Raw genomic sequence first — 7,780 nt, 5'->3', positions numbered from 1 at the left:
CTCTCATTTCTTTGAGGCTTGTAGGGGTCAGGGGCCTGCCTCCTCCACGGGGGTTGCGGCTGCTCAGTGCTGGCCTGGCCTGGCCCTAATAGCCCTAAAAGTGTGATCATTGAATTGAAAAGATCTTTGCAGACCCTCCCAGACTCCAGACCTTCTAAAACCCTTGAGCAGGGCAGTGGAATCCACTTTATCCTCACTAACTGGACAATTGCCTCATGTCACCGATGTGTATTATTATTTCCTCTGCTATCATGCATGTCTTTTTAAAAAGAAAATTAGGATCTGTCAAGCCTCATTACACAGTGAACCCGGCAAAGGGGCAGCCAATAGCCGCACATCAAGCATTGGTCCCAGCAGAGGCAGCAGTGGGCAGGTCATCACAGATGCTCTGGGGGGCAGCCCCAAGCCGAGGTTCCCTCTCTCTGGGGTGTCTCCCTCCCCCCACAGCGGGAGGGTGGGGCTGGCAGCTGTCCCAGTCTGTGGCGTGGGAAGGAGTTGAGACAACACTCAGCCAGATCCACTTCTGCAAGAGCTCAGAAGCCCCTGCCTGCCCCACAGCTGCAGGAACAACAGCAGATGAGAAAGATGGGAGAACAGGTGGGCACCGACTGTGCTGGGAATGGCTCCTTCTAGTGGTCCTGTGGTTTTGTGCCCGGTGATGTTATGACCTCTGCCCTTGACCTTTAAGAGGGAAGCCCCTTTCCGAGATGAAGACACTGAGGCTTGGAAAGAGTCCAGCCTGGAACTGGTGAGTCTGACCTCAAAGCTTCATAGGTCGTGTTGCCTGCCTGCCTTTTGAGGGTCTGGGAAATATGGGTGGGGAAGGACAGTGACCCAGAGGGTATTTGGGCTTTTATCTACATTGGGTGGAGATTGGCCTAGGACTCCCCTGGGATTGGCCAGCCACTCAGACACATGTTTGATTTCTCATGGTGCTGGCTGGTGGCTGGCAGGAGCCACCCTTTCCTTGGCCTGAATGGATGTGACATAGGACAGTCCTCTGGTGGTGGATAAAGAATGGCAGTTTATTTCTTTTCTTTTTTTTTTTTTTTTTTTTTTGTCTTTTTGTTTTTTTAGGGCTGTACCCAAAGCATATGGAGATTCCCAGGCTAGGGGTCAAATCAGAGTTACAGCTGCTGGCCTACACCACAGCCACAGCAACACGGGATCCGAGCCATGTATGCAACCTACACCACAGCTCACAGCAATGCCAGATCCTTAGCCCACTGAGCAAGTCCAGGGATTGAACCCACAACCTCTTGGTTCCTAGAAGGATTCGTTTCTGCTGCACCCCTATGGGAATTCCAGCAGTTTATTTTGTTTTTAAAATTTGTATTTATTTTTATTTTTGGCCACACCCAGGGCATGCGGAAATTCCTGGGCCAGGGTCTGAACCTGCGCCACTGCAGTGACCACACCAGACCCTTAACCACTTGGCCACCAGGGAACTCCCAGGATGGCAGTTTAGGTGCTTCCCTCCCAATGGGACAAAGTGTCCTAGAGGTCCCACAAGGGCCCACACTGATCCAGGGTGGGTCCTGCCCTGCTCTCTGCTCTTCCTCTTCTCTCTTCTCCTTTTCCATTCTCACCTCTTTGTCCTCTCCTCCCTCCTCCTCCTCCCCCCCCCCTCCCCTCCTCTCACAGCTTCTCATCAGCCAGCACACGGATCTGGGAGAAAAAAGGAGCTGGCCTCACATGTGAGGAATAAATGCTGAGCTGTGACAATCCTGTCTGCTTCAGAAAGAGAGGTTTTATGTAGTTTTTGGCATTTACAAATCCTTTGTGAAAAGGTCACCCTGTTCTTGGAATCTTTTATTAATGCCGAAGACCGGCCCCGGAAATGTCATGTCTTTTTACCATGATATTTACTCAAAAAAGTATGACTAAGCATCTGAAATTCTATCAGCAGCTCGACCTGGCTGGGGGATCTGCAGGGAACAAATGGACGCTGGTCTCCCTGGAGCAGCTGGGGCTCCACCTCCCCAGCCAGAGCCAGAGAGGAGGGAAGGCAGGATGGACAAAGGCCACATACCCTGGGCCTCTGTTGTCCCTTCTCCCTGTCCTCCCAGCTCCTTAGGGTCTCCGAGTGTCAGAGCTGGAAGGGATCTCAGTGTGTGCACAGTTCAGCACCCTCACTACAGGTGCAGAGACTGAGGCCCAGAGAAGGGAAGGCATCTGTAGGGACCCCCAGGTAGTTGAGGGGCAAAGAGGAAACTTAATAGCAGGTGCCCTGGGAGTTTCCACTGTGGCTCAGCGGGTTAAGAATCCAACTAGTGTCCGTGACGTTGCGGGTTCCGTCTCTGGCCAGGGGTCAAACCAGAACTGCAGCTGCCAGCCTCTCCCACAGCCACAGCATTGCCAGATCCAAGCTGCATCTGTGACCTGCACTGCAGTTTGTGGCAACCCACTGAGTGAGGCCAGGCATGGAACTCGAATCCTCTTAGAAACTGTGTAGGGTTCTTAAGCCGCTCAACCACAGAGGGAACTCCCACATTTTCTTTATCTGTTGATGGACACAGGTTGTCTCTATGTTTTGGCTATTATGAGTAATACTGTAGTGAACGTGGGAGTACAGTTATCTTTTTTGAGATAGGGGTTTTATTTCCTTTGGTTCTATACTCAGATGTGGAATTTCTGGATCATACGATAGTTCTATTTTTAATTTTTTGAGGAGTCCCCATGCTGTTTTCCATAAAGACTGTACCAATTTACATTCCCTCCCACAGTGCATAAGGAGTCCCTCTTCCACATCCTGGCCAACGCTTGCTTCTTTTGTCTTTAGGATAAGAGCCATCCTAACAGGTGTCACACCAACTTTAGCCAAGATGCCAGTCAACACGAAAGATGGGGGTTAATTCACTATTTTAGGTTTTGGAAATGTCGGCATTTGCTGGTTTGGGACAAGGCTGTTTATGTTCCCTCTTCTGAGGCTGAATGTTAATCCGTAATTTCTAGTGAATGTTTTATACTCATCAAGAGTTGGGCTTTGTAAACCTTGCCCAGATATACAGACAACTCATGGGCACAGTATTAACTTCATTTTATCATGTGCCTGCTGTGTAATGGGAGCTTCACAAGCAGGATTTCAACTTTTTTTCTTTTTTTTCTTTTTAGGGCCACACCTGCGGCATATGGAAATTGCCAGATTAGGGGTTGAATTGGAGCAGCTGATGGCCTATATCGCAGCCACAGCAATACAGGATTTGAACTGCATCTGCAACCTACACTACAGCTTGTGGCAACGCTGGATCCTTAACCCACGGAGCAAGGCCAGGGATTGAACCTGCACCCTCACGGATACTAGTCGGGTTCTTAACACACTGAACCTCAACAGGAATGCCAGTATTTCAACTTTGAAGGTAGGTATCCTTTTTTTTTTTGGCTGTGCCCGTGGCATGTGGAAATTCCCCGGCCAGGGATCAAACCTGAGCCACATCAGGGACGATGCTGGATCCTTAACCACTAGGCCACCAGGGAACTTGGAATGTAGGCATCCTTGTTCCCATGTTGGAGGCGAGGAGACTGAGGCCCACAGATGCTAAGTTAATTGACAAGGGCTGTGATTTAGTACATGGCAGAGTCCTTGTCTTCTGACTGTACCCTTACTTCTCCTGAGGGCCGTGAAACTACGTGGTAAACCGTGTAGCGTTGAACAACTCTAAGGGACTGTTCTTACATTATCCCGCCATCGATTTTTAGTGCTCAGAGTAATTTTCTTGAGCTTTTTATTTTCCTAGTTGCACAAATATCCAGCCACTTGTGCATATCGACAGCACCAGCAGCACTGCCTCTGTGGCCCCTGCCGCATCCTGCAGGGCCCATAACGGATCCTCTGTCCCCAGGGACCAGAGAAAAGTCGGGGAGAAAGAAAAGGGGCTTTTGTGAGCCTTTTCCTTTCTTTGTCCCTTAGCCTATTGCCTGGGAAAATTCTCCCCCCTCCGCCCCCCCCCCCACCTGAAAGCCACTTTGTTGCACGGGCATAATTTCTTACAATAACATTAACATATCATTGGAGCTCATTACCTTTGGTGTAATAGTTCCCTATTGAACTGTGTCAGACTAATTATGTCAGTTCCTTTTCATTCTAGTTTAGTGCTTCTCCTGAGAGTCGCAGTGCAGCACCGGTAATAATGATTAAACTGCTGTCTAATGCTCCACTGGACATCCAAACCAAACAGGGGAAAATTCCTTGCTGAAGATGGGACTCGCAGCAGCAGCCCTTGTACTTGATGCAGTTTGGTGTTTTAAAAGCCATTACCCGTCGGTCCTTGCCACAGGACAGTGAAGGGCTGGAGGGTTGGGAGGAAAGAGGGAATCAGGGGAGGAAACAGCTCGGCAAGGCGAGGCACGCAGCGGCAGAGCGGCAACCCAGGTGCTTTCCAGGCGGCGCTGAGCCCTTAAGTTCTGATCAGGTCCATCTGGAGCCAAGCGTTGCCAGTCAGCCAGCAGAGGTGGGTGTATGGGGAGAGGCTGGGTAATGAATCAGGACAAGCCAATATCAAATGCTTAAAGCTCTGTTGCCAGTGTCAGATGAAAGAGCCCAAGGAAGATGAATGAAAATGAAGTCGCTTTCACCTTCCCTGTCTCCTACAGAGCTCTTTGCTCCAGCCTGCCTCATACGTGCCTTTGTCTTTTTGCATAAAGGGCAGGAAGGCAGTCTTGTGCTCCCATGGGAATGGAGACAAGAGGCCAATGCTCCTCATGGCTTAACGGGATGCAAACCCGTCCTGAGCACCTGTTTTTGGTGATTCTTTTTTTTCTTTCTTTTTTTGGCCGCACCTGTGGCATGTGAAAGTTGTGGGCCAGGGATAGAACCTGCGCCACTGCAGCAACCTAAGCTTTGCAGTGACGATGCCAGATCCTTAACCCACTGCGCCACAGGAGAACTCTCTTGATGATTCTTAATGATCCTAATAATAAGAACTAGCTATCTGCGGAGCAATTACTTTGTGCCTGGCATTGTGTTAAGGATTTTACACCTGCAGTCTCATTTAGTCCATCACTCCCCATGGCGTGAGAAACTGGGGCTCAGGGAGAAGAAATAACTTGCCTAAGGTCCCCTACCAAAACCCCCATATCTGACCCCAAGCCTGTTCATTCAGCCAACCCCTGAATGATTAGTGTTGGGTCTAGTCTTGAACTGTAGCCCTCAGATATGCTTTGAGCATCACAGCTGGTCTTGGCTTTCTTGGGGCTGAGATCTCAATGTTCAGTTTTAGCCCAAGGTGATTTGTTCTCTGAGCAGGGGCAGAGGGCTCTGGGATCACCTTCATTCACTCGCTCGCATTTATTTGAGTGCCTATATGTGCCGGGCTTTGCCGGGTACTAGGATGCCAGGGTCAGCAAAGCTGCTACAGACGCTGCTTTCATGGAGGCTGCAGTCCAAAAGGGGACAATGGAATCTTTAGGTGGCATTTACTCGGCTCCTCCTCTGGACCAAGCTCTGTGCTGCATGCTTTTAAATAAGTCCATTTGTTTAACCATAGTGATAGGGAAGGAGTAGGAGCCTTACACAGGTAGTTGTAGGAGTCCCAGTAGGGGACCACAGCTAGAGAAGGAAACCTAGGGAACTTTGGGAGACCACTGTAAGTTGTTAATTGCTCAAGAAAAGCCATCAGAACATCCATGGAATGAAGCAGGCTTGCTCACCTGTAAAACCATAAATAAAAGCACAAGATATGCCTCAGGTCATTAAGTGAAAGATGAAATGAAGCCTGCATTCAAGTTCAGCAAGATAATGATCCTTGGGACCAAGGACAGGCATTTAAGGGACAGATGACCTTCCAAAGGCGGAGACCCTCATGATAGGGAAAGCTGAGATGATCCAACATATTTTAGCATAGGTTACCACCCCTTTGCTGATTTGAATAACAACCATGAAGGTCTTAGTTTGACCTCAGAGGGTCAAATACTCTCTTATTGGACTTGAAGGAGGAGCTAATGCTGTAAGCCTGACGTCTACTAGACGAAAGAGGAGGAAGGTGGTATATTCCCCTTCCACTTTCCTTGGATTATAAAAATGTAGCCCACCTAATGTTCGAGGCTGAGCATCTTTGCCTGCTCACTTGTATCTCTCACAAGTATCCTATCTTAATAAATCCTTCTTGCCTATCACTTTGTCTCTTGCTGAATTCCTTCTGCTCTGAGACACAAAGACCCTGAACCTCAATGAGTCCAGACACCAGGTGAATGATTCTAATTAAAAAAAAAAAAAAGAAAAAAAAACGTGGGTTCAAGTCCCAATCTGGCTTCTGGCTGTGTTCAAGTCAGAAGTGTCGTTGGTTTCAATAGTTGCCCTCTGTCATTCATATAGATGAGAAAATTAAACCTTGGCGAATTCTACAGTTGGTTCAAGGTCACTGCTTATAACCACCATCTTTCACCATAGGCAGACCTAACCTATTCTTGGGGATTGGTGTAATGGGCCGTATAGCTTTTTTTCCCTTAGGGGCACATTATGCCAAGAGCAACAGGCCATTGAGAGTCTCAAGCCTGGCTTTACACCCCTCCTATGGACCTATCAGCCTGGTGCCAGCTGGGCACATTATATCCATATGGGCTGTGCTGCCATATTGGTTGAAGATGGAGGGAAGACCCAGAAGCTCTGGCTTAGTCACCATGAGAGGACAGCGGAGAAAACTGTGATGTCTGCCCAGCATGTGGCTCAGGGAAGGGCATACCTGCCCTGTCCTGTCCCAGTGGCCACGTGGCAGGCCACTGCTGCTGCAGAAATACCAGATGACCCTCACAGACCTTTGGGGATGTGGGTGCAATGGGATGCCTGAGGAGCCAGCTCTTGCCCCACCCTCTCCTACCAGTGTGTACAGAACTTCTTGCTGGACACTTAGACAAAATCTCTCTTAATCTTGACATCATTACTATCAATATTTTGCAGATGAGGAAATGGAGGCTGGATAAATTAGCAACTGGGTCAAAATCAAAAGACCAGTGAGCAGCAGAGCAAGGATTTGAACTTGGGGAGTTCCCATTATGGCTCAGCAGGTTAAAGACCTGATGTTGCCTCTGTGAGGAAGCAGGTTCAATTCCTGGTCTTGCTCAGTGGGGTTAAGGATCAGGCATTGCTACAATCTGCAGCTTAGGTCACAGATGTCCCTCGGATCCAGTATTGCCATGATTGTGTCACAGGCTGGCTGTTGCAGCTCTGATCGGACCCTTACCCTGGGAGCTGCCATGTGCGGCAGGTGCAGCCCTGAAAAGAAAAAAAAAAAATGAGATTTTGGCAATGGCTGCAAAACTCTAAATAAACTAATGGTCATTGAATTGTACCCTTAGAAAGGTGAATTTTGCTGTAAGTTATACCTCCATAAAGCTTAAAAAACGAAAGAGAAAAATACTTTGAAACTTCTGGACAAGGTGAGCTCACGGGCCCTTCCAGTTCCCACTGGCTGAGTTTCCCCTGTCCCTTCAGACTCCCTGGTCAGTGTTCTTCCCACAAAGAGAGGCCCCAGACCCTGAGATGACCTGTTTTCTTTTTCTCATTGGATCTGAGCGAGCCTTTTGCAGAGTTTCAATCTCTGGGGGTAAAGTCAAACTTCTTATTCACCATCAAAGGCACAGAATCTGGGTCAGCAGAAACTGTGCTTTTGTTCCCAAGGAGTAGGGTCAAGGAGCAGGTGTCAGGCTGGCAAATTAGAAAGGAGGTCAGGAAGGGCCGAGACACACCATCTGCCTCCTGGCTTAGGGCTGAAAAGACCTCCTGTTCAGAACCTGTGCAGGTCAAGCAGGTGAACTCTTATTGAGAACAGGTGAGAGGGCTGAG

General features: G+C 48.8%; 1 long non-coding RNA gene across 1 annotated transcript; it reads left to right on the top strand.

Annotated features, from left to right (window-relative positions):
• LOC110256097 lies at positions 2,906 to 6,109 on the top strand. Its single transcript, XR_002337333.1, has 2 exons — positions 2,906 to 3,359; positions 4,089 to 6,109. It is a non-coding gene; the product is annotated as an uncharacterized LOC110256097 (long non-coding RNA).

This window comes from Sus scrofa, chromosome 12, assembly GCF_000003025.6.
Source record: "Sus scrofa isolate TJ Tabasco breed Duroc chromosome 12, Sscrofa11.1, whole genome shotgun sequence".
Lineage (NCBI taxonomy): Eukaryota > Metazoa > Chordata > Mammalia > Artiodactyla > Suidae > Sus > Sus scrofa.
The sequence above is the reverse complement of the archived record's forward strand: the minus strand, read 5'-3'. Positions and strand labels throughout refer to the sequence as shown.